Source organism: Paramormyrops kingsleyae, chromosome 13, assembly GCF_048594095.1.
Source record: "Paramormyrops kingsleyae isolate MSU_618 chromosome 13, PKINGS_0.4, whole genome shotgun sequence".
NCBI classification, from domain to species: Eukaryota; Metazoa; Chordata; class Actinopteri; order Osteoglossiformes; family Mormyridae; genus Paramormyrops; species Paramormyrops kingsleyae.
The window spans coordinates 19,486,394-19,507,957 of NC_132809.1; the positions used below are offsets into that span (position 1 = coordinate 19,486,394).

The 21,564-nt window shown below is 42.5% G+C and overlaps 2 long non-coding RNA genes across 2 annotated transcripts; one reads left to right on the forward strand and one right to left on the reverse strand.

Annotated features, from left to right (window-relative positions):
* Positions 1-3,958: 3,958 nt before the first annotated feature.
* Positions 3,959-9,337, reverse strand: LOC111846685 (uncharacterized). The gene is made up of 3 exons (XR_002838929.2): positions 9,279-9,337; positions 5,595-5,656; positions 3,959-5,316 (listed from the first exon to the last, which is right to left on the reverse strand). It is a non-coding gene; the product is annotated as an uncharacterized lncRNA (long non-coding RNA).
* A 738-nt stretch (positions 9,338-10,075) lies between these two features.
* Positions 10,076-15,575, forward strand: LOC111846684 (uncharacterized). The gene is made up of 4 exons (XR_002838927.2): positions 10,076-10,209; positions 11,866-11,949; positions 12,574-12,727; positions 13,027-15,575. It is a non-coding gene; the product is annotated as an uncharacterized lncRNA (long non-coding RNA).
* The last annotated feature ends 5,989 nt before the right edge of the window (positions 15,576-21,564 follow it).

Genomic DNA, 21,564 nt, shown 5'->3' on the forward strand with positions numbered 1-21,564 from the left:
CACTGGCTGATTTTCCCCTGGGTGCCCTGGTTTCCCACACTGGCCAGAGACACACAGTTCAAGTCACCCCATAACTCTGAGTTGGCCTGGAGTCTGTGTCGGGTCGGGGACCCTGCCTGGAGCCAGTTTCTCATCCAGGGTGCCTCCCCTGCATGGCTTGCCCTGCCCCAGTCAGGCTCTCCATTACCATGACTGGACAAGTGGCCCCCAACAATGAACACATGAATGTACAGTATCAATCTGTGACTAAGGAAACACAGCCAGGGAGGGTCTTATGCCGTCGCCCATTACTTACTGAGCTGATCTAATGTCTGCCAGTGAGTGGCAGAGAGATGCACATGAGCAGGGAGATGCTGCCCTTGCCCAAGCGTGGAACCGGCTGCGTGGGGGGCGGGGGGGGGGGGGGGGTTAGGCTGCTGGGAGAGGCGGCCTCCCCATGTGATACCTCTCCTAGAGTAATGATGTTCCCGGCCCTCACCCTGGCACCTTCAGGGATAATTGCCCCTGACAAGAGGGTAAGTCATCAGTGCGCTCTTGATAAGCATTACAGCCAGATGACAGGCTGCAGAAGTGTATTAGCAACAGTGTGACATATCGCATTACTGCTGTGAATGTAATAAAGGAGACACTAAACACTGTGGCAGCTTAAAGACGAGGCATTTCTCTGCTCTCCTGTGGGGCTATTATGGCTCATTTACTGGCACTGATAAGTTGCTCCTGACTGTCACCTTGGAAGGCGGACGCCGGGACCGATTAACCCCTTCTGTGCCAGGTCAGGAATCAAGTCAATTTGTGACTTAGGAAGTTAGTGGAGGTGCTTCTGGCCATCTTCTCATGGTGCTGTCCGCTTTTCTCACATTCGCCATATGGGAGCCATCTCCCCAAACTTAGGACCTCTGTTTCAGTTTTTTGATGTTTAAAATTCTTTCCTGTCAAAAAATAATGACAGTGAGCTGTAAGACTGGCTCTTTGGAGCAGGATGCTAGTACCTTCCTGTCCGCTTTTTCTGAGGATGATGTAGTTACTCAAGAGGCCTCTTCGCCTCTGTAATTATTTCAGCATTGCCAATGAAGATGGAAATGCTAACAGGTACCGATAAGAGCCAAACCTTACAACTGGTACATGTGTTTTTAGCTGTAATGTCGGAAATTATTCCCACAGACTGCATGGGATCCTGTTCTATTAGGATCAGTTCCTGGTAACATCATTTGATGATATTAGCAAATGAGTGGCTATAGTGTTTCAGTTTTATCTCGGAAATCTTAAACGCCTACATAGTGAATACTTGGTTATGATATTACAGCGATGGCCCGGTTCTGTGGCCGGGTGTATCATATGTCTGCATCTCCTGGTGCTGGTCCATAAAGGCCTGTGACACAGCTTAACCACTGGGAGGAAGACAGGAAGGCACAGAAACTTTAATGGATGCCGGCTGAACCTTTTATGGCATCGCACTCAGATAAGTCTCTCATAACCTCATTTTATGCATCCTGTCAAGTTTCTGAGACCGGCTCCTCCTAACCCCAAGGTGTCACCCTGCGTACAAAGAGACATGTGTATAAATATAAAAGGCATGGTCTTTGGAAACGTCCATATTCATGCATGAGCCACAAATATTAATTTTGCTTGTATGTTAGATTTTGAGCTGAACTGTATAAGGAAAACAACATTTGCATTTGTTTGTCAAAGTATCATTTAATTCTACCTGTCTTGTGCTTGTTTTATACACCATACTGTTTAGCATTAGCTAATAACTAATGCAGAGTGACAAATATTTTAACCTGGGCTGTAAATACAATCACACTAATAGTAACACACCTGATGACTTACTCAAACCTTCATGTTTTAATGTACAGAACAGCTTTATATCCAAAAATGTCCAGAACTGACACTGGAGTATTTACTGTAACTTAATTTTACATCTGGGATTGATAGTAGTACTTCCTTTTTACCTGAGGGAATCAAATCTGTAATGTAAGCTAAGAGAGGCTCTTCAAAAACACGAATGCCCTCTTATCAGAATAGTATCAGCGGGTCCAAATGTAAAGAGATTTCCACTTGGGGAAATAGTCGATGCTAATTACAGAAACTTTCAAAGCCCTGAAGGGCATTTTCTGCTACAAATGAACAGATGGGAATCAGTTTAAGCTGTACTCGATTATCCTTTCCACAGCACTAGCAGATAAGAATACATTTCACTTTTTTTCACAAGTTTTTTCACACATTTAAATCAAACACAGTAGAACTTATCTGGGGACTGCTTTGGGGGGGGGGGGGGGATGCGGCTGTATGTGGGTCCCGATTTGGTGGCGGGGATCCGTCAGGACGTGTCGTGGTTCTGTGAGAGTGTCAGACGTGACACCCTGACGCAGCTCGTATCATCGCACGGACAGGTACACGGATTCATCTTGACTGATGGAGTCCAGCGATCAGGACGTGTCAGATAACTAATAACTTTAGGGGTGGTGGGCAGTGAGTGATGGGATGAGCTGGTGTTGGAGGCGGGGGGGCGGGGGGGTGGGCAGGCTTCTCCTTCGGCTATCCGCTAGTAAGCCATTTCCCCAAGAATTCCGGGCGGGCACGACGGCGAAGGGGACATCAGCGGAAACGCCTAAAATCAGACCCGCGGGCCATAAGAGGCATCACTTCAGACAGATATTTATTGGAGATGACAGTTTGCAAATATCTCAATCTAGGGGAAGGCTCTTGGGGTGACGCTGAGGGGAACCATGAAATTGGAGGAGTCAGCAGCCAGCGTTTATTCCATCAGGGCCCTGCCGATGAGAAGCACGGCCTGACAGGCGCAGATTGGCGCCGGACGCTCAGCTCCTGTCCCTCAGACACGTTAATCCATTCTGCATAGATCAGAATTAAGTCCTCTAATGAGACCACACAAAAAAAGGAAAGAAGAGAAATACATGACGAATCTTCTTGTTAGATTTGGGTGCTGGTTGGGCTTACTTCGTGTGACAGTGATGTGAGCTCGTACTGTGTAGCTAAATAAAAAAATTGCTGGCAGTGTGAGAGGAGAGCAGGGAATCATCCTGTGATGAGATGACGGAGAGATCAGCCTGTAATTACTAACCTTTTAATAAATGTCTACCTGAAAAAGTCTATTTATAATTACTTTAGCTTTTTATGGTTTTATGATTTAGAGTGGAACGTGCTTCACAGCCGTTTTCAGTCTGAATACGCTGTAGCTACATCTGAGTACTTTTGGGAAACTGCACTATTAAATGAGAAGGGAAACAACAGTGTAAAAACAAGGCGACGATCAGCCATTTCAGGATTTTACTTTTTATTGCACTTCACTGCACCTAAAGTGCAATAAAAAACAAAAGTTCTATAATGATAAATGCAGTCCTTTAGGAAATGCTGGGTTCTTCCTTTCATGACAGCTTCTGGAAATTTGCTGAGCTCCATAGAACGCACATTTCAGAGAAGTTTCAGGCTGGATGGATGAATGGCTTAGAAGATATATTAATAAATTCCAGATGGCCATTATGACAACCATATTGTTCAGTTTTCACCATTATGATGACTCTAGTTAAGCTCAAAATGAAAACAGTTCAGAGGAGACATGGAGTTTAGCTTGAATTTTTAAGGATTGGTGTCCATGACCCTGCACTGTATGCACAGAGGTGGATGAATGGACCGATAGACCAATGAATGCATGGCAAGGAATTCTCTTAAACTTTAACACGCATAATCCATCATTGCAATATCTATTGGGCTAATGTGATCATTAAAAAGAAGGGGTAATAATTACAAATACAAGTACACAATTACAATGACAATTACTTAAATTTTATGATACTATACTATACTATAATGCTATACAGACATTCCTGACTTCACAACCGAGTTCTGTTCCTACCACTAAGTTGTCAAGCGAATTGGTCGATAAGTGAGGAATCGCCTCTTACCGATATTTCAAGCATACTGTACTGGTACTGGGTTTGTGTCAACCATCTTTAGATCTTTATTGTCTCATTTGCACCATTTATAGCATTTCTAGTATATTTAAAGATGTTTATACAGTAGTGTACTGTATATTGTAATAAACAGTGTACTGTTCCTGGTACATGTTTTCTCCGCATGTGACAGGTGAAAATCTGTGACTGAAACTGTAATAAACCAAACACAGAAAAGACTTTGGAGATCTCATGTCCAGCATAGCAAAGTTACAACAAGCCATTGCTTTTGAAAAGTACTGTATAAGACACAGCAGAACTTTAACCTGGCACACATCCGTGCTTTACGCACTACTGGAGATTCCCTAACCCCTCGATATAAAGCATATGCATCAAACTAAAGTGAAACTGATATGGCATACCAAAATAAAGGTCAATTACTGCCAACAATATACAACCTTCCTTCACCAAATAAAGGAGGAGGAGCGTCTGTAGAGTGTACAATGCCGACTGGTCCGAGAGCTGGTCGCAAGTCCGGGAGGTCAGTTAACAGGTAATTACTAACATTAGGAGCGTCTGTACAGTGTTTTGTCCTTTCAGTGATTAGCAACCACCAATGTTTGTTGGGTGACATGCTGGGTGTGCTGCTTTGCACCAGTAGGGTTGAGGTTTTTGGAGAAATGTGGGATCCCTCCAAGTTCTCCGGTTCCCTCCGATAGTCCGAAGAGGTGCAGTTGGTGTCCAATTTGTGTCTCCAAATTAACCACAGACTGGAATAGTCCAAAGCACAAGTCACGGGGACAGGATGGACAGGATGACAGTGCACACAATGAAATACACAGGCACTTAAACACCAATTCAAATGTGTCTTTCAGGAAGACTGATGGCAGACATAACGGAGTCCAACTACAGGCCTCTAACTCTGCGTACCCAGGATAGCAAAAGAAATAGTGGACAAAAAAATCTGCCTGCACCCCAGTGCACACCTGACTGGGGGAGGGGGGGACACTATTGTTTCCTAAAGGCCTTCATCTGTTTCTCGTTTCTGCGCTGCTTTGGTGAAATATTAAGGTGTATAAAAACACAGAATTGCCCCTGCTCATTAAGGAAAACCATCTGCTAATTATTTCAGCAATGTAATATACAATGTGGCAATGTGGTTAAGCAAGAAGGATACACAATCATTCTCTAAATCCACCATAATAATAGCGTGAGGTAATAATATCATTATAATACACTATTACAGTATTGTGCTTAATTTAATAGGTATGGGAACTGCATAGGGAAATCTTGTTGGTGAGAAGCATCTTCTATCTTTCTCGGGTCCTGGTCTGACCCATATTCAGGTGGAACGGCATCCAGAAGCTTGGGGGTGGGACTGGCCGTGGGTGAGGCACAGCAGCTGAAATAGCATTAAACAAATTATGAAAATGATTTCAAAAGAAAGTCTATCATTCACAGACAGATTAAGGCTAAAGTAAAGAGAGACGAAAGCTGTAAAAAAGTCTCCATTTTAACAGCAGTGGGGATAGATTTGGTGTCTTTTATTTGCTGGCTGCTTGTGGGTAAACGAGGGTGAAGGAAATAACATTAACATGCAGACACACGTGTGACTGACGAGTCACATAAGAGTCACATAAGAGAATCACAGGCGCAGCAGGAGCGGCCGGCCTCACGTACATCAGACGAGGTCACAGAAGATGAAGAGACCTGACACACGCTCCATATGCTACAGGATCGTCCTGTAATGGGAAATAAAAAGCTAAGTCCCATTTTGAACCAAAATCTATTGCCCACCCCCCCACACACCTGGCATTTTATCTTTTAGGAGGTGGGCATTCCTTAATTCAGACTGAAAGAGCCTCAGGTCAGCCAAATCACCCACTTTTCTCAACGGACAAGTTGGGCAAAGCTGAAAGGCAGCACCTGTAATGCTGTTGTTCACGCAGACAGTCATCATCTGGGGTAACCAACTAGCCTACAAACTGATTTGATTTGAATACTTAGCTTTAAAATGCATGACTGGTATCTCCCAGTGATGTGCGTTCGCTTCGCTTTTTTAGCATTCGCCATTAAAACACGCTGGCAGGCTTTTTTTTTGTGACCTTCTGATGCGCAGACCGCAGAGTGATTTTGCGTTTCGGTTATGAAGGGTAATTTTGCAAGTGTGATAGGAAGGGTTAGGATGATGTACCCTGGCAGAGTACCAGTCCGGGCGTTAAAGCCATATGGCCGGCAGGGCCCTGGGTTATATGAAACATCCTCCTTTGAGGTGCTCAGCAGCAATTAGAACTCAGAAAACAGTCATAAACACCAGCATTTTACCGTCTTCTGCTGTCATTTAATCCTGCCATTAGCTGCGGTTGACGGTCGGCTGATCCCTTCGCCTACTTGTTCTACTCATTTTCATACTCTGGAAATATGTTTTTTTTTTCTAAGATAGAAATTATTATTAGTACAGAGCTTAGTACAGATTTAGAAACGTTAATGAATGTGGTTACATTTTCCTTCTGTAAGCCCGCTCTCAGTTCATGAACTCTGAGACTATAGGTCATCGTCCACAACAGTCCTCTTCAAAAACAAAGACAAGCAATTTCCCTGCTGGTAAGAAACCAGTTATTACCCCATTACCCTTAATAGAGTTAATAATACAGACAACTGGCTTTTAATTACTGTTGTATAGTGGAGGGCAACTTTGAATAACGCACTATTCCAGGGTGTTGCTTAATTAAAGACACATACATATTTTAATGGTTTAATACAACTGTTTTATAAATTTACTGCAAAATATAATAAAATGTTATACATTTTAAATATATCTTCAGAATACATATTGAGCTTTCAATGAAAAGGTAGCTTTATTTTCACAGTATGTAATAGGCAGAAACACTTCCGATTAACGGTTTCAGTCCAAATGGTTGCAATCAAGCCTTTTGTTTAAAATAATTCACTTGATTTTGCACTTAAGGTTTTGTTTATACTGTAGGTTTACTCCATGTTCTCTGGTTTCCCCCCACAGTCCAAAAAATTTGGAGTTGCCAAATTGCCCATAGGTGTGAATGGTGTGAGTGAGCCCTGCAATGGGTTGGCGCCCCACCCTGGGTTGTTCCCTGCCTTGTTCTTGTAGCTTCCAGGGTAGGCTCTGGACCCCCCTCCATGCAACTTCTCATAGGGCAAGGGGGTATAGAGGATGATGGATGGATGGATGGATGGATGGCTTTGTTTAAAGTCTAGAATGGCAGAACTGGGGTCAACTGCATAGTGCTTTGGACAGTGATGCTTTAATATTTCACCTGGTTTATTTTAGCTTTCTGAATGTTAAAAAGGAAATTCCTCACAAAGGTTATATTAAGCTTATTTTCCCCACTGACAGATCATTTCCAAGATGTCCAAAGGAAATTGTATTACCTTCACAGGAATGCATGGACTCTAGTTTTACTGAAAATAATTACCCTGACACCAAAAGTCATTTCTTTTTATTTGAACTGCATGGAAAATAAAGTTTATGGGCTCACAAAATTATCAGCATTTTTCTTGTCTCTGTATCAGGAATTTGGTGTGATATTTACATTAGAGCAGAGTCTTTTCATTGACTATTCCTCCATCTGACAAGAATCTTTGATGCTATTTAAAAGCAAATACATTGAAATGATCACTGAAAACTGCATGAAACGCCCACTACTGGCTCTGAATGGGAAAGGAGGAAATGACATTACACCCGAAAAACAAAAAAGCATTCGCTTTGGTCAATGTCAAAAAATTATTGCATTTCTTTGAAATTGCCATTTAACATTTAGATTTTTTATTTCATATTTAACATTAAGTTTCTCTAGTCATATGGTGCCTGCATATTTATGGCTTATTACTGATATGCAAAGTCAGTGTTTGACCTCCAGTGTATAGGCATTCTTATTAACATACAATGCAGAGATGAGATGTATACAGATGTGCTCTTCTTTAAAAACAGAATAGCTAATGTCAGAAAAACAACTCTGTTTATGGGGGGGGGGGTGCTGTTTCCCTAGCAATATCTTTTAATTGCCTCAGACAAATTTGTTTTGAGATGAGCATCAAATTGAGAACATTAAGGCGTGTTTCAGCAGATGATCACGTTAAAGGCAAGTCCAGAGGGAGTGCCATATTCTGCCATAATGAGGGGAGCTAATGAAAGACTTCACACTGACAGATGTATCCATTTAAAACAGTAATAACCACAGTTAAGATGGCAAAGAGCAAATTGTACAGAACTTTCATTAAGGGCCACATTTGTTGGGGCTCTGTTGGGACATCTCATTTTTTCTTCCCCTGGAGGGTGACGATCCAATATAGTATATCAGAGTCCCTCACACAAGGTTAAAATGTCAGCGACATTGGGCAGTAGCTTCCCAACATTGTCTATGAGGCAGTATTTACTTACCTGTCATCCTCTGACCAAACCCCGGATAATTGCACTCAGGCACTTAATGTTATTTAATTAACACGATATTATTTCTGGACGAGAAGGACCACTTGGTGACCTCACATAATGTCCTTGCCCATTACTTGGTAATAGCGCGGTTCGGGGAAGGTGATCTCGGCAGAACATTGTACTACCTCACTTCAGCCATAAATTGCGCTGCTTGACCCCAAAGCCGTGCAGACCATCTCCCATGTGCAAAAAGCGGTCGGAGCTGAATGGTGCACTTTTCCTTCACCACATGAACTCCAGAAACTTCTTCGGGGGTATGATCCCTTCCTCAGCATTAATTACAAATGAAAACACAGCCAAAATGACATTAATACACTTTTAATTTGAGCTGTATGTTAATTGACATGCCTTATAATTACCACCTTAAGGGTACATCACTGGACTTTGATAATTGCCCCAAATTAATCTACAGTCATTAATAATTGCAATTCCTCCATCTCCATTTTTTTTTCAGCGCTGTCTGCCATGAGCCGCTTATCAGATATACAGTGAGGTCCATGGAGCTCTGACATCCATCCATCCATCCATTATTCAAAGAGTTAGAGTCAAATTTGGTTGGGAATGGAAAGACAGCATAAATAGCAACAGTTCCCTGGTATAGTTCTAGCAGCAGAATGTTCCAGATTCAAGTACATTTTAAACTTGAGCTTGAGAAATGTGCTAGCTATGGAGTTACAGAAGTGCCATAAAAAAGAATAAATCTGTAAAAGAATAACGAAATTGGTTGAGTAAGAAAGTGAAACACTAAGAAAAATAAATGAATAAGGAAAATAAGTTAAAAATAAAGGAATATGAAAATTAATGCTTTTCTTTATTGCTATTAATTTTACAAGCTTATTTTAACTTTACCGTATTGCTTATAATTTTGCGAATTGCTTTTATTTTTACCGCATTACCTTTGCTTTTCCTCAAAGGGACAAACTGTCAATCATCTAGCTTTGGGCACGCCTTCCTGCCCAGGCTGAGTAGTCAAATCCAGCACGCATGAATCCTGCTCTAGCTGCAGACGCCTGTAGAGTGGAGCTCCACTGGAAATATGTCACCTACACAAGAAACACGTGATCTCAACTCTGTTTTACAGCGAATAAACCCTAACCGTAACCATAACCCTAACCGGACCTCCACTTTACATCCTTAAAGATCACGTGTTTCCTGTGGAGGTGATGTATTTCGGGTGGAGCTCCACTCTACAGGCGTCTGCAGCTAGACTCTCTTGAAAATTCCGGCGAATAAACCCTAACCCTCTTGCTAGGGTGACCAGAAAATCCATGTCAGGGAGGACACTTGAGTTACTTCGGGTTTTACAAACTACTTTCAAATTGAAAGGCTCCTGTGCTCGGCTAAATAGTTTAGCTCTTCTTGTGCTTTGACTGGTTTGTTTCCTTGACTGAAAGACTCATCCAGCTGTTTCACATTAGCATTAGTGACACATGCATGCTTATAGGAGACTGACCAATCAGCACACAGCAAGAACTCAGTGCTCAACCGAAATCGAGGTCCGTTTAATTGAAATGCTAATTTACAATTCCTGTCCTACCTCAGAGTGTCCTCCCTGACATGGATTATCTGGTCACCCTACCTCTTGCTCTCTCTTGGCGCTAACAGAGTAGAGGTCACGTGTCTCTTGTGGCGCGCCACTTTACGTCCTTAAAGATCACGTGTTTACTGTGAAGGTGACGTATTTCCGGTGGATCTCCACTATACAAGCGTTTGCAGCTAGACTATCTTGGCCCCGGAAAGGACATAGAGCGGGAAAAAAAATCGGCGGTCGAAAAAAAAAAAATAATGACCAATAATGACTGCGCTGTGTCCGTACAAGTACAAAAGGTAGAATTTATTTATGGCTTAAGTACAAACCTAAACAATACAGACATGTCCTGTAACGTGTACTTTAAGGATTAAGCCTTGGGGGACAATGCACGCCATATAACTTTCATGTGATGTGTTTTCTTTACTTTTATTAGCCTGCTTTGCCTTGCGGTAACCCGTCTGCTTCTGGCTAGCTACCTGATGCTAATGCTGCGTGCACAGAAAACATGGCGGGAAAAATAAAGCCATTTTCTCTCAATGACAAATATAGACTCATCAAAGCTTAAGATAAACTAACAAAAACAAGCAGCGAAGCTACAATTTTATGTACCGTACCGAACTGATTTTTAGTGTATTTGAGTTATACACAGTTCAGTAATTTGTACAATACTGTAAATTGAAAAGCGTTTGAAACCGCCATACCGTATTCTGAAAGTCAACAAAATTAAGTATATAGCGACGCTGTCCGTTTTATTACCTTATATTCATGTAATAAACATATAAATGTGAATTATATGGACAAAAAAGTAAAAATCGGCTATAATGATCGTCCACATGTATTGATCAGTTTCACCCAGACAGATGAGATCACTAACTACATGTGGAAGCCGTTTACACTGTATGTGGTTTTGTTAGCTAGTTATTTGTTAGATATTGGGTGATAGATACTACTATCAAAGCCGGACACGGGCTTCTATTTATACTTATATATGTTTATATATGTACATATGTTTATGATTCTTATTAGATCTGGCCAACAGATGGCTCTTTCGTTTTCCACAGAATAAAGAAGTTTCATATCACGCTAAAGTATATTGATTATACATAGAATTTTCCGCTGCAGGAATATAGAAACACAAGCAAAAAATGTATCAATGGATACATTAAAAATGTAATCGAGGTACAAAAATAATTCCACCGGCTCAATTTATGCTCTATTACTTCTGTCTCTTTTCCTGCACTTCCGTACGTGTAACTTCCAAGTTAACCGATGTTTGTCGTCAACCAATCAGCAGGTTTATTTCCGGCTCGTGTTCGAAGGAAAAGTACCGAGTCTGGAGTAGGTACTTAAAAGGGTTCCGGAACTGCGCCCAAGGACCTACGATCGAGTCGAGTTCCTACGGTGTGAACATGGCGAAATTACCTAGTTCCAGAAAAAGTTTCTGCGGTGTGAAAGTGCTTTTAGTAAAACGTGGCCACGTTTCAACATCTGGCACGATATTAAAAAAATGTGACGACGATTTAACTAAAACGTTTTCCGCAAGTAACGTCACATACGAGGGTAACGCCTCTTGTGTCAGATGAAAAAAACTGAATGTTGAATGTGAGCGCTTGTTCCATTTTTTCCATTTTTGATTTGAGAACAAATTTGGAAATCGGAAAACAAGTCCAAAGCAGGATAGGATTCATGTGTGCTGGAACTGACAACTCATCCTGGGCAGGAAGGCGTGCCCAAAGCCAGTTAATTGACAGCTTGTCCCTTTATTAAATCAATACCGTAAAATTAAAAGCAAAATAGTAAAAGGAAAAGCAATAAGGAACGAAGCAAAAACAATAAATAAAAGCATAAATTTTCTTATTCCTTTATTTTTAATTTCTTTTCCTAATAATTTAGTTTTTCTTAGTATTTATTTCACTTTCTTATTCAGCATTTATTTCCTTATTCTTTTACAGATTTATTCTTTTTCTTGGCACTCCTGTGACCCCATAGCTGTCCTTTGGCCAAGGTACCCAAGCAAAGCTTTTGATGGCTGAACAGTAAGTGGATGATAGCTTTTAAGGTTTACAGGCAGCTACATTTAATGCATGTGTATAGATGGAGCGTGTGATTGCTGTTGCATTGATTTATATTTCATTGCTTGTCTGATTCATGAAGTAAAACCAGCTTGCGATTTTTGCACACTTTGAACAATTTCACAGTAGCAGTTCAGCTTGAGAACCTAACCAAAGGTGAAACAGCAGTGCTATTTTGGGACTCCTTTAGGTTTCAAGACCATATACTTAAGCTGGCACAGGACTCTCCCTTAGGGCCAGTTAACACTGAAATGCGAACTAGCCGATTTGCTAGCATGATTTCTAATGTACTGCAGAATCAGAAGTGTAAAAAATCTTTAACGGTTCTTAACTGGTGGGGCCAAACGGCAAAACATGTGGGGGGGAGTGCCGTGAGTATGGACAGAATGGGGACAGTGCATATGACTGTACTGTATGCATGGACAGTGTGTGTGGACAGAATGGGGACAGTGCATATGTGTATGTAAGAGTGTGTAAGCACAGTGTGTAAGCACAGTGTGTAAGCACAGTGTGTATGGATAGTGTGCATTGTACATATGGGCAGTATGCTGCTCAGATTCATTAATTGACCTTTGGAATCTACGACAGGCACAAAATGGTGCCAACACCCTCCTGTGTGCTTTACACATGAAAGATCATCATGTCGTCGCCGGATAAAGCCCCTTGCGGACAGGGCGCCTCAACGCCCTCCAGCGCATAGCTCTGCCAGGCTGCTGTTGCTGTCAGCAGCTAATCATGCTAGGTATGTGGGTTCCATCTGAAACGGGCCTGCGACAAGGTGAGCATCCACAGATGTGCTACAGTACCGCAGTTGACAACGTGACAGAAGCCTCAGGGAGCCCTGCGTACTCACAACATAACGTTTACCTCTCGTACTGCTGTATCTCAAAGAGCGGCACAGCAATGAAATTACCCAGCATATCGTTCAAGACTCTGTGGTGCCGTGCAGAATTATCAGGAGAATGCCTTATACATATCGAAACACTACCTGAGGATATATTTCTCAGATCTGCTCCTTCTCTTCCATCCATCTTCCAACAGTTTTTCCTTGTTAGAGCTCCAGGGAGTGTGGAGCTTATCGCATGCAGCATGGGACACTAAGCAGGGCTGTGCACTGGACAGAACACCAGCGAAGAGCAGAGGCAGGGCTGAAACCTCAAACCCAAGAGGCGTGAGGCGTTAGGGCTAGTCAGTGAGCCACTCTCATGGTTGCATTTGATTTTGTTATTCTGAATTTTTGTTTTATGACTTATATCTTGTTTTACATATACAATTTATTAATTGATTTTTAAATAATTATTTTTAATGCAGTAAGCCATTAAAACGTGCTGTTCCTTACAATGCATTCAGAAGGTGTTGGAGTTTGACGGCTGCCTACGGGGGCAGGGTGGGCGCAGCCCATCTTACAAACGTGGAGCACTTGCATATGCATGCACTGCTCTTAGGCCAGGCGCTCGATGTGATGTCTGGAGATGAAATCATACTGTGCTTTTGAGGGCCAGCTAGGGGCAGCTATGTATAATCTGATTTAGACTAAAGCTACCCCTTTTATTTTTAATTGTCCCACTGTAGCATTTAAGAGCTATTGATCCCCCGGAAAAGCATTAAGAAAAGGAATGACTATTACTGTTAATATTCCCTGCTTGGTAAAGACACATCAAAGGACATTTGAATGTCACAGACTTTCTGAGGGAATTTGTAGCTTAGGGTTTAACAGGCTAGCCTATGAGCGAAAAGGACACGCGATAGACAAATGCAGAAACAAATGTGAGGGCAATTTGGAGCTAATCAAATTTTATCTAAGCATTGATTTTGGGCAAAAGTTTGCCATGTATGGATTTCAAAAGATGACGGTATTTAAAAGTCAAACGCTCAGCGTCAACTGGCGGTGCTGTGGTAGAAGGGCGGCTGCCTATGGATTTATTATGATTATCCGATGTCCAGGAAGGCCAAGAAATGAAATTCTAATCCTGCACAAAAGGTTCCCTTGCTGGAATTAGAATCAGTATAATGTGTTGGTGTCATAGGGGAGGTGCGGGAGGCATAAATTCACGTGCATGGTAAATATGCACATTATATGTATGACATGCTATATGTATATGATTATATAATTTACTCACAGAAATACATATAAATACAACCCCATTTCCAAAAAAGTTGTGACGCTATGTAAAATGTAAATAAAAACCAAATGTCATGCTTTGAAAATCATATAAATCCATATATAATTGAAAATAAAGACATATCAAATGTTGAAACAGAAATTTTATTGTATTATGACAAATATATGCTCAATTTGAATTTGATGCCAGCCACATGTTTCAAAAAAGTTGACGGGAAAAGTTGTGTAATGCTAAAACAAAACACCCGGTTCAATATCTGACAACTAATTAGGCTAATTGGCAACAGGCCCGTAAGATGATTGGGTATAAAAAGAGCCTCCCAGAGAGGCAGAGTCTCTGTGCAGTGAAGTTGGGGAGAGATTCACTATTCTGTAGTCTGTGTGGGCAAATAGTGCAAGAATTTAATTGTTCCTCAATGTGATATTGCAAAGTAATAAGAATTTGAGAATTTCATCATCTGTGGTACATAATGTCATTCATTTAAAAGATCCAGCGAATCCAGAGAAATCTCTGTACGCAAGGCAAAAGACCGAAAACCAATACTGGATAGCAGTGATCTTTGAGTCCTCAAGCAACCCTGCATTAAAAATAGATACAATTCTATAGTGGAAATCCCTGCCTGGGCTCAGGAACACTTCCAAAAACCGCTGTCTGTGAACACAGTTCATCACTGCATCCACAAGTGCAGGATGAAAATCTACCATGCAAAGAAGAAACCTAAACGAGATCCAGGAACGGCGCCGACTTCTCTGGGCCAGAGCTCATTTAAGATGGACTGAGGCAAAATGGAAAACTGTCCTGTGGTCTAACGAATCAAAACTTCAATTTCTGTTTGGAAATCATGGACATCACATCCTCCAGGCTAAAGAGAAGAGTGACCATCCAGCTCATTATCAGTGGACAGTTCAAAAGCCAGCATCTGTGATGCTATGGGGCTGTATTAGTGTCCATGGCTTGGGTAGCTTGCACATCTGGGAAGGCACCATTAATGCTGAGGGATATATACAGGCTTTGGAGTAAACACATGCTACCATCCAGATGTCTTTTTCAGAGAAGGCCTTGCATATTTCAGCAAGACAATGCCAATCCACATTCTGTGTGTATTACAACAGCGTGGCTTCATTGTAGAATGGTCCAGGTGCTAGACTGGCCTGCCTGCAGTCTAGACCCGTCACCCTTTGAAAATACTGAAACTTATATAAGGCAAGAATGGCAGAACATTTCACTTTCAAAACTCCAGCAACTGGTCTCCTCCGTTCCCAAACGTGTACAGAGTGTAATTAAAAGAAGAGGTGATGCGAGAAAGTAAACATGCCCCCGTCCCACTTAATCTAACCTTTATGTAACGTGTTGCTGGCTTCAAATTCAGCATATATTTGTCATAAAACAATAACATTTCTCTTTTAGTATTTCATGTGTTGTCTTTGTTCTATTTTCAATTAAATATGGGGTTATGTGATTTGTAAATCATTGCATTCTGCTTTTTTACATTTTAAACAGTATGTACTGTAATTTTTTTTTCCACACATACATGTATATATGGGACCCAGTAATATATATTCATTAAGGTTCAACCTTCAGGCTCCACCTGTCCAGACCTACATAAGTGTTTTTATCCTTCATTATTCTAAGTCAAGTACATCTAATAGGTGGAAGAAGTTCACACAAAATGTGATCCATACTTTTTATCCTAAGCCAGCGTCTTTTCTAATCTTAAAAGTCTACAACCTGAGTCTACATTGTAAGTGCAAAATTTCATTCACAAAAAGTCAGTAATTTAAGGTGGATCTTTCATATGACTGGAGTCTCTGTGTCTGGTATAAACATTCAACGAGATCCCTGTGCATCCGTCATGATGCTTTCTGGGAGTCACCTTACAGGATGTCACCCTCTTTTGTTCTTCCTTTATCTGCCTGGCTTTTACGTACCAGGGCATTTCCCTCTCATATTGCTCTTTTACTGCATGTTAAATCTTCACATATACAGTATGTAGCCTCTCCAGACACTCTAATATAAAGAAACAAGAAAAGTCTTCAGTGAATCTCATGGGCTTTTTCCTCAATGTCCTATTCACCAAGCCAGAAGATTCAGGCCCACAGCTGTGAGAGCGTTTTTCCCCGTTGCGCTTAAATCTTTTAGGCTGCACTCCAATGCCCCAAAACACGACTCTGCTCCCTGTGCTTTACAGCACTGCTCATGTCTAAATGCCCAGGTACCTTCTCAGCCCTCTGTGATTTTAACACGATCTGCCCTGGCTCTTTGTTGACCAGCTTTAACGATGTTTTTTTTCCCCCCCAGCTTAGACACGTCTTCCACCCAGACCCCCAGATGTTTCGATTAGCAGTGGCTTATATGCTGCTCAGATCCCGGGATTAATGACGGATAATTTGCCCGAGGTTGGCACGAGGCGCTGCCACACTGCCAGCTCTGGCTTTGCCATATGTGGTGAAGCAGCTGTTTTCATTACTCTCCCATGCCCAGATGTGTCAAACAGGACGGCAGCTTCAATCCGGAGCCTCGCTGGCACGCAGCGGGGGGAGTGCCTTCCACTGGCTTGGCAGCTAATTACTTTAATGTAGCTGGGGATGGAGGCCCTGCATGTTTTTAAAGGGCTTTTACAAATCGCCCGATGCCAGCTGTCACCTCAGCAAACAATGAGGGAAGAGTGATAGGCCGTACTCAGCGACCAGCCATCCAATGCATGCCCACCGGCCAGGAGGCGGGGGAAGGTCACTTCCCGCCAAAGCCAGTGACCTGGGCATCGCACCGTCCTCACTAGCCGGGACGCCAAGGTGGTACACTTCCTCTGGGGCATCTCACGCTGCTCAGATGTGCAGGCTTCTCCTCCACAGCGCTGGCAGGCCTGCAACGGCGGCACCCTGACGCTAATGCTGGGGACCTGTAGACCGGCGCCCGCTGAGCCGTAGCCAGGAAAGCAAACAGAACGGAGGCTAATGCAAAGATGCCAGTCTGCCCTTTATATGGCACTCTGGCAACTTGCTGGATGACATAACATTTTCCTGCTCCAAGGATTATGGTCTTGTCTTGTGTTGTAACTTGTTATGCCATTTTAGGTTAAATGTCATGACTCTTACCTCTCTGAAATATGTAGTATCTTGGTCATTTTAATGACCAACTTGTCACTGTGACATTAAATATTCTGTGTAATATGCATAATAACATAAGTAATCAACATTCATTTTATGTATTCAGAATGAGGAATCAATAAGCCAACTGTGGTCTTACAATCATTGGCCACTTTATTAGGTACATCCATTGAACTGCTCATTGAAGCAAGTATCTAATCAGCCAATCATGTCAGCAGCACTATGTGTAAAATCATGCAGAAACATGGTTAATGCTCACATCAAACACCAGAATGGAGAAGAACCCAGGTATGCAAAAGAATGTCTCTGTATGTACAACACATCGAACCTTGAAGCAGATGGACCACAGCAGGGAAACTGAGGCGAAAGTGGGCACAGGCTCACCGAAATTGGACAATGGAAGATTGGAAAAGCATTGTCTGGTCAGATGAGACTCGATCTCTCACGCAAAATTCGCATGGTAGGGTCAGAATTTGGCGTGAACAACATGAAAGCATGGATCTATCCTGCCTTGAATCAACAATTCAGGCTGCTGCTGGCGGTGGGATGGTGTGGGGGATATTTTCTTGGCACTCTTTGGGCCCCTTAGTACCAACTGAAACATTGTTTAAATGTTACAGCCTACCTGAATATTGTTGCTGACCATGTCCATCCCTTCGTGACCACAGTGTACTCGGCTTCTAATGGCTACTTCGAGTAGGATAACACGCCGTGTCACAAAGCTCTTATCATCTCTGACTGGTTTCTTGAACATGAAATTGAGTTCACTGCACTCAAATGGCCTCCACAGTCAGCAGATTTCAATTCAACAGAAGACCTATGGGATGTGGTGGAACAGGAGATTTGCATCATTGTGGTGCAGCTCACAGATATCCAGCAATTGTGTAATGCTATCATGTCCACATGGACCAAAGTCTGAGGAATATTTCAAGAATTAAGTAAAATTAAAGGAGTTCTGAAGGAAAAGGGGGGTCCAACCTGGTACTAGCAAGATGTACCTAATAAAGTGGCCAGTGAGTGTATTTTGTCTGTTTTATTACTCAAAGGGAAGCAACCCAAATCAAATACATTTTCCTGTTACTCTAGGCCCAAACATATGGTCCTAAGCCTAATTCCCAGCCTTCTGATTACTGATTCCCATCAATATTGCCTAATTTCTCCACTAATGCAAATAGTGGCATAGCAAGTAATAGTGATTTACTCCTCACCACCTCACAGGACCAAGTGCAGAGGTTGTCAGTAGGGTCAGAGGATCAGTCAGTAGTTTGGGGTGTGGTCTGTTTACCCATTACCCTGCGCGAACAACTCATGAATTTAACAGAATGACCTTGTGATGTCTCACTCTGTGGTGTTCCACCAGTGCAAACACTATTTGTCAGCATCAGAGCACTCTCATTTTACTCATGCTGAGGGGAAAGCTGCTTGTAAGTGTCTTGAAGTAAGCATGAATTCAGCAATTTTCTTTTGTCCCACTCTCATCCGTACATAACAGCGTAAGGCGTTGCTCTGTCATTACGCTGCATTTCCGTATCGATCCCCGGCTGGCCTGTTCCTCCCAGCAGGGACAGGATTGGAAAAGACACTGTAAAATCAAAACCAGGCCATTTTGTAAAAGACCAGCTTGCAATTTCAGATTATGCTCTGAAATGTTTACAACAAGCGGGGAATTGTTAAATCCTCGCACGGGTCGTTGGAGGAAAGATGGATGTCACTTTGTGTTTCTGTAACGACACAAACAGGATAGCGGCTGATTTTACTGCCATTGCCCGTGTGGTAAATACCTCATTTCTTTTGTGGCACTCTCATATCAAGCTTTCCGACTGGAAGGCATTCTCCACCCAAGCTGGCTTTCTTCCTCTACACATGCAAACAATCGCTTATTTTAATTTTATAACAAACTTTTTAGAAAGAATTATTAGTTTTGACTGAAATTCTCTCAGATTTGCTTATGAGACATAGCAGAGAATAGGGACAGGTTAGAATCGCTCTTGTACTGTTCAGCTTGTTAGCATAATGATTTAACATGTTGTGTCTTTGGTATCAGTGAGTACACACAGCTCTCCAGTTTAGATATTTGATTTGTTGTGCGGATTTGTACGTACATACATGTATTTAAATGTGTTTTTTTTTTTGCAGTTCTCATGCTTTGTTCTTTTAGGTAGAAGTGGAATTAGACTATGCAGAGACTGAGGAACAGTGACATTTCCTAAGTGACATTTTTTTGTTCATATTAAATCTTAAATGCCTCTCAAGTATCTTTATTGAATATTTTATAGGTTATTCAGATTTTATTTCATTAGGAGTAGAAAAGGCTCTAGAGGTAACTCTCCTGTTGAAATGCGTGACATTTGGCTTGAGATGATGGAAGCCTGCTCTCTGCTTCCTGACTGAGGACGCGCTCCCTCGCTCCACGTCTTCCTGCTGTGCTGTACTGTGCTGTCACCTGACCTACTGTCCTTAAGCGTGACCCGCAGCACTGTCAGTGTGTGTTATTGACAGGAACCCAAGGTCCACACACACCCCATCCTTTGGTTCTCATGCCCATTTTCCCCTGCATGCTTTTTATAAAGGCACCGGTGCACGCTTGCTGGGGGGACTCACGGCGTGCCCCACTCGCACGGCCCATTCACCACTGCGGCCCATGCCGCCCGTCGCACGGAGGCCAGCCTCAGACACACGGCATCTGGATCTTTGGATTGCAGCTATGAAATGATCATTTGAAAAAGAAAAAGGAGACATACAGGCCTCATTCAAAACCAACTTTGTTCTCCAAACTGGAAGATTGGATTTTCTTTATTAAATTATCCCTCTTGTTCATACACTCAAGGGGGCCTTTGGCTAAGGCGCCTGAAACCTCATCTCGGTGGCTGTATGTGAGGCTGGTATAATACGGGGGGGGCTCTGAGGAGAATGAAAGGGTTTTGTTCTCTGGGTGCCCTTCTGCAAGAAAGGCTCCATTTGGAGTTTTTTTTTTTTTTACTTTCTTCTGCGCTCCTCTCTGTCGTGCCACAGCATTAGCCCTGAGCCTCGCGCCGAGAGGGCGCTTTGATGTGCCCCCGTCGAGCCGCCACCCCCCTGTGCCCTGATTGGTGGGTTGCAGGCGGGGCCGACGGGGCCGCGTGGGAGTGGACAGGGATGAAAGCGTGCGGGGCATCGCGAGGGCACCTGCACACAGAGCCCGGCCTGTGCACAGATTCATCTTCAACCGCCTCGACTGACCGGGGATTGAACCCCCTCTGTCAGACCCCGATGTGAGCCTGTTGTGGCAGGCATCTGGGTCTTTCTTTAAAGATTAGTGCGTGTGTGTGTGTATATGTATGTGTGTGTGTGTGTGTGCATGTGTGTATATGTATGTGTGTGTCTGTGTCTCCATACACTTTCACAAGATAGTGTGTTAAAAATGAACGCAATAAAACTTGGATTTCCGGAAGTGTCGCTCGCTGAAAAGCATCTGTAATGCACATTAATGTAATACTGCTGTTCCGTACATGCCATTATAGAAGATTTAACACTGTGGGGAAGTTCGTAATAATTGGCCCTTTCCCTCCTATACGGCCAATTCGGTATCGCAGGAACTCCCCCTCATTTCTGTAAGTGCCACGTAGCAATCGCTTTAACAAGTGTATTATAAAATGACTGTCCGTTGTTGACATGTGCCTCTGGCTTTTCAGTGCTCAAAGGGGTTAACGCTTAGTGCTGAAATTCAGGGGCCCAAATGTCCAGCTGGGTTGTAGACGATTGCGCTGTGTGCGCAGCAGTATAAAAATCAAATAAAAATATGATTTTTTTTTTTCTACCATGATAACAAAATACCCATTTAATGGGAAACGGCCGAACATTGGCCAACACCTGTCCAAACGCAGATCCTGGGTTCTTTACGGCTCTTTAGCTCCGTGGGAATTTGATTAGCCATAAAATGGACCATTATGTCACCCCTATTAGGGGCATTTAGAATTTGCCAGAAGGTCAGTGCCAGAAACCTCTTTTTCACTTTTATTGAGATGTCTCTGCAGTAACAGCTCTGTTAGGCTCCGCACATATGCCAGGGAAAGGCTGCTGACAACAATGCACTTCTGTCGCCTGTCACGGCTCTACTGACTGACACATTTGGCGTGTTTTAAACTATTAACTGCTGTGAATGCAGATTTGGGGGGTTCTTGGCACATTGCACCAATTTAGGATATTTAGGGGGAAAAATGACACAGTTGAATTAGATACAGTTAATTGTTGTAATTTCAAGCTTAACATTTAAACTTAAAAACGAAGGGGTTTGGCTTTTCAGTTTGCTAATGATGAGAGACCTAATGGGATAGAATCCTAAAAACAAATTCATTTATTAAACGGACAGT